The following is a 6,000-nucleotide window of genomic DNA, read 5'->3' on the forward strand; positions in this document are numbered from 1 at the left end:
AAGAAATACATAAATACTACAATAAATAGTGGAAACATTTGGGGTATCCACTATGCCAAATTACTTCCTATCTAGTCCAGACCTTTCATTTTTCAGATGAGGATATAGAAACCCAGGGAAACTAAATAATTCATCTCATGTCCTACTAGTACTATCAAAATTGAGATACAAATTGAAATCCTGTCATAAAATCACAGAATCAAAGATTTGGATTTGGAAGGGATTTTAATACCCAAAATCCAGGGCTTTTTCCTTTGTAAATATGTGATGGTTGATTAGTTGACATAGGTCATTTATTCAAGACTTCTAGATCCTGCTTAGGGCAGAGTGAACAGACTTACTTATGTCCTTTTATGGGTGAGTTGAATCCACTAACTGGTTGAATTAGCATTGTTCTTTATTTGGCTTCAGAGTCATTTACCAGATATGATTTCCTGGAACTTTGGGTAGGACTCTCTTCCACAAAAAATCACTCCCACCACTTTTCATTATTGTTTCATTCTTTCTTACTTTAAACTCTCTTTGTGTTAAGATTCTTTTCACCAAATCTGAACCTGACACAAATTCATTGTCAACTGAAGTTCACTCCTTTGTGGATGCAGTTGAGTCAGAAAGGGCCTGTGTCCTCGGCCCCAGAAGAGTCGAAAAGAAGGAATGAAGCACCAGAATTGGGGAGCCATCACACTAGCCCCTTGAGGTGGTTGGGACTGTGCCTCTGGATGACTTGCTTCAAGATAGATAATATGAAGGGGAAGCTGGGTGGTTCAGTGGATAGGACATTGGGTCTGGAGTGAGGAAGATTCTGAATTCAAATCCAGCCTCAGATACTTTCTAAGCTGTGTGACTTTGGATAGGACTTAACTTCTATTTGCCTCAGTTTCTCATCTTTAAAAATGGAGATGCACTGGAGAAGGAAATGGCAAACCATCCCCATGTCTTTGCCAAGAAAACCCCAAAGACTCATGAAGAATCAAATATGACTTGTTAGGGAATGGAGACAGTGGTTACCTCAGGTTAAAAATAATCAGACTCCCCTCTTGCTAAGGAATTGCCCCCCACTCCAAGTCTGCAACCTTTGGACCCAAGTTAGTTGGGACTCAGCAAAAACATGTAAGAGGTTTTAGTTATCATTAACATTCTGTTTAAAAATCACTTGAAGGGCTTAAGAGCAAGGCCCTGAAGAGAAGGAACAAGGCAGGGAAAAGCATTCATTAAGCATCTATTAGTATACTGTGTCTGTACAAATATCTCATTTGAGGAATTCCTCAGTTTAGGAAAGCATGAGCAATCAGGGAAGGGATGAGGGCCCCAAATATTATTTTATCCAAGACCTGCCATTCTTAGTCTCAGATATTTCACTTAATCTCAGTGCTAACTCTAGTCAACCACAGGTCACAAGGGCTGATAAAGTACAGATGGCTCAATGTTCTGTTACCAATCCCCAGAGAGTACCGACAAGAGGTAATTTTTTGGAAAGGTAGTATTTGACTTGGACATTGAAGGATCTTTGGGATTCAGATAGGACCTAAAAGGGGACTCATTTTTAAGCAGAAAGACCAGCTTGAGCAAAGGTATGACCTGTAGAATGAACCCATCCAAATTTCTATCAGCTCTCCTGTCTGAGATGTAATGAATTCACAAACTGGAACATAGATAATTTGAATGGAGCAGCACATAGAGTGCTGGGGTTTTAAGTCAGGGAGTCCTCAGTTTCAATCCTGCCTCGGACACTTGCTAGCTGTATGACCGGGGTAGATAACAATTTCTCTGGGCCAATAAACCTCTATGTGACTTCCCAAGCTCCTTCCTTTTCCCTTCTACTCAACCTTTCCCCTTTCTTTCATTTATTTGTGTTTTTCTGACAAATGACTATTGATTAGAGTTTTTTCTCTGTTCCCTTTCAAAAGGAGATGGTAGCATTATGATTTCAAGCTGGGGATGTTACTGTGCTTACATATAAGTCACATAGAAGTTTTTGGCCTAGAGATGGGAACAGATCAAAATTGAGTTAGAAAAAAGTTTGCTGTTCATTAAATTCCAAAATGCAAACTGGTAGTTAAATGTTTTCTGTAAGTAATTAATAAAGTTAGGTGTAAAGTTGTTATAATACCTGCACTTAAAAAAAAAAAGTAATGAAGAGTAATTTGGAAAGTAGATATTATATTTCCTTGTGTTGAGTCCTGGAAGAAGGCTTGGCCCAGTAGGGGCTGGATGGAAGAATGGAAAACAAGACATTCCCAGAAAGCCTCTGTCTTTAACTCCTCTCCCTTTCTCTTTGTTCATTTATCAAGCCTTGTGGCTTGGACTTCCTCAGTTTCCCCAGTTGCAAATTGAGAAGAATATTGCTAACATCCCCTAGCTTAGCTCTTACACTTGGACTGCTGAATGAAAGTGTAGAAAATCATAAAACTGTGGTAACTGGACCTGCTTCAAACTGATGTTACATAATCTTAATGAGATCCTCATTGCAACAAGGCAATCCTTTTAAACTTTGCTAATTGGTTCCCTCCCATGACAGCAAACCTTAAAGTGCTATATGATTTATAAAAATAGATATATAAGTACATACATATATATAATAAAATAGTAAAACAATGACAACATAGTTATTATTTCATATACAAGATGTTAACTGATTCTAACTACTAGTGTTCCAACCCCATTACTCGTTTTTATTTTGTATTCACTTTTGCAATTACATAGCCTCCCCATAAAATGTAAACTCCAAGAGAGTTGGGACTATTTAATTATAGTCTTCTGTCTCTAATTCCTAACTCTGTGTCTGGCACATAGAAGTCACTAAATAAATGTTAATTTAGTGAATGTTGACTGAATAACCAACTCAAGGACAGAAATCATATGGTATCCTTCTTGTAACCCCATATACCATTCTTCGCACTATTTCTTTGATAAACATCAATTTAATAAGTATTTACCTAATGTTTCCATTGGGCACATTACTGTTCTGTACTCTAGGGATCAAAAAACAAAAATGGCATGGGTCTTGCCCTCAAGGAGTTTACACCCTGCAATAATTCTAACATTTATAGATTATAATTGCTTAACCCAGGACCCAGGGTTACCTGTATTGCAGGGATATGGGATATCTCCAAGAGAAAGAATAATTTCCTTTATGGAAGGACTCTCCATGACTGGGAGATCATTTCTTCATTCTTCTGTCTTCAAAAGGAGTTTTGGCCTAGAATTATATCCTACAGCACATCAGATATTTTCAGTCTAGGAGTACAATACTGTTTTGAAAGTTCAAGATAAAAGCCAATTTTCCTGATTGCTCTAGCAGAGAGAAATCCCATTGTAGACTGGGAGGAAAACAGTTTGCTCTCAGCAAGCTTAGCTCCTTCCCAACACACTCTTGTTTACAGAAAAAAAAGTCATGAATAGGGATCAAATTTATTCATTTAAACTAGCTAAAACAGAAAAGGGAAAGAATATATAGATTAGGGCAGAAGGTAGAATACATAAGAGTAAATGAACTCTTCCAATGGAGAGCAAGATAAAATCTCAGCTCAACGAAGAAAGATTGATTTCACCAGAAATCCCATTTTTAGTAGTCTCTGGAGGCTTAAGCAGTGGAAATAAAGGGCTATGTTACGAGACAGCCATTAGTTCTTCTCTTGTCCTATTTTTTCCAAAGTGTCTTTCTGATTCACTCTACAGAAATCTATCTTATGGGTATCTCATTTTCGGGGGTTGGATAGGGAGATTAAGAAGGACCAGCAGTGTGAAAGCTGCTCATCCATCCTTGGTGTTTACTGGGCACTTGACTTACCTGTGGCTCCAAGAAGCTGCCATGTGCACATGGACTAGACCAGGTGGAGGGTAATCGCCAGCCTCAAACCCACTGGTGAATAAGGGGGGTGTTTACCCTCAGTGGAATAGGTGAATGAGAACTATTGTTCCAACAGCCACGCAGGTGACTGAAGCTGGAGCTCTCAAAATCTAGCCATCCATCACCCACTGCATCCTGGACCCTGATATCTTTGGGCAATTCTGCCTCACTTAACTCTAGCTCCCCCAGGAGTCCAGATTTAACCCTGTGCTGTCATTGGTCCTTTCCAAAAACTAAAGACAAATATTAATTTTTTGCTGAGGCAATTGGGATTAAGTGACTTGCCCAAGGTCACACAGCCAGGAAGTATTAAGTGTCTGAGGTCAGATTTGAACTCAGGTCCCTCTGTCTTTAGGGCTAGTACTCTATACACTGAGCCACCTAGCTACCCCTGAACATTTATTTCTTACCTGTTAATATCCCCTATTATAAATTCCTTGAGAACAGAGATTGTTTTTTGCCTTTTTTTGTATCTTCCCAGCACATGGCACAGAGCTGGGAACATATGAAGTTCCTAATAGATTCTTGTTGGCTAAATAACAAATAACCCAGGAACCTCCCATGAACAAGTATTTATTATTTATTAAGAGTTTTCAACAAAGGGTCTCTCTCATGAACTTTGAAGATGACTTGTTTGTCCTAAGGAATCATAATTATTTTGAAACTGGTTTTTCTATTTACATTTTGTTGTAAGTCTCTTGGTGAGGAAAAATGAAATTAGACTTCTAGTTAGCTAAATGATCTCCTGGCAGGGATTTCTCACTCCCTTTGCTGACAGTTGGACTCATCTTTATTTTATTCAGCTAGCGGGCTTTTGCACATAGTGGGCACCCGATTTATTTGTTGATAAGGTCATGAAATCATTGAATCTTTGGGCTTGGAGACAATTAAAGAGCTCATCTTAGGCAAATAGTGTTTTCTTTCTCTTGCCCAGGAGTTTGTTTGCTTACTTATTTCTTTTTTCATCTTAAATTAGATTTAGTAGTCCTGATGGGCTTTAATTGCTCTAAATGGCTCTATTTGCAAGGGCAGGCCTGAAATGGCCATTTAGAGGATATATGGCTTCCCTAGAGAGGAGCAGTTGATTATAAAAGTCTGTTCCAGCTCTGTGATAACTATGAGCTTTTTGCAGAAAGACTTTAACCCCTATTTAATATATTGTCTTCTAAGACACAAGAAACATTGCCTTTACAGAGCTGCAATCTTTACAATTCTAAAGGAAACATTAAGGGAGAAAAATTGACAGTAGGTTTCACAGTGAAATAATTGATGATGAAGCAATACTGCTTATGGTGTTAATAACTAGCTATAAGAAATGGAAGCTGTTTTTTTTTTTAAGTATTATCACAAATGGAGAAATATGGACTTTGAAGGGAACACAGTTGATGGGAAGGCTAAATAAATCAAAAGATCTGAAGAACCTGAGGTATTGGAGAGGACTTTTCTTCCAGCTTTTCATGATTAGAATTTTGCATACTTTTCACTCATATTTTGGACCAACATAACACCAATATTGAGAAAGTGTATTGAAAAACAAGGTGCCCCCTTCTACTGTAGCTTGCTTTAATACTATTAATTGAAAAACCAGAAGCCAGTCAATCAGGAAACTTAGACTTGGGATTGGAAGAATAGACCAATGAACTAAGTTCAAACAGCCCAGTTAAACAAAATTGAAACTGTGTTTTGGGTATATTTGAGAGGAGAAATCCCATTTTGTTCTATGCAAAAGGAAGAGAAAGATTATTGTAGGAATGGGATAACAAGAAATCAATTTGATTAGACCTGAATTGATGAAGGGAATTAATGCATAGTAAGTGTATAAAGGTAAATTGCAAGGGCTTTAAATGGCAAACAGAGGAGCTCATATTTGATAGTAGGAGAATTAGGAAGACGTTGAACTTTGCTGAATGAACTTGTATTTTAAGAAACCCACTTTGATAGCTATATAAAGAATGAATTGGAGAAAGGAAAAACTTGATGCTGGAAGGGAATTATTGCAGTAATCCTGACAAAAGATGAGGAGGGCCTCAAAAAAAATGAAGAATATGTGAATGGAGAGACAGAGACAAGGAGACAAGAAGGAGAGATGTCATAAAGATAGAACAGACAAGACTTGGAAATTGCTTGAATGTATAAAATGAGAGAAAGTG

This window comes from Antechinus flavipes, chromosome 2 (assembly GCF_016432865.1).
Source record: "Antechinus flavipes isolate AdamAnt ecotype Samford, QLD, Australia chromosome 2, AdamAnt_v2, whole genome shotgun sequence".
Classification (NCBI taxonomy): domain Eukaryota; kingdom Metazoa; phylum Chordata; class Mammalia; order Dasyuromorphia; family Dasyuridae; genus Antechinus; species Antechinus flavipes.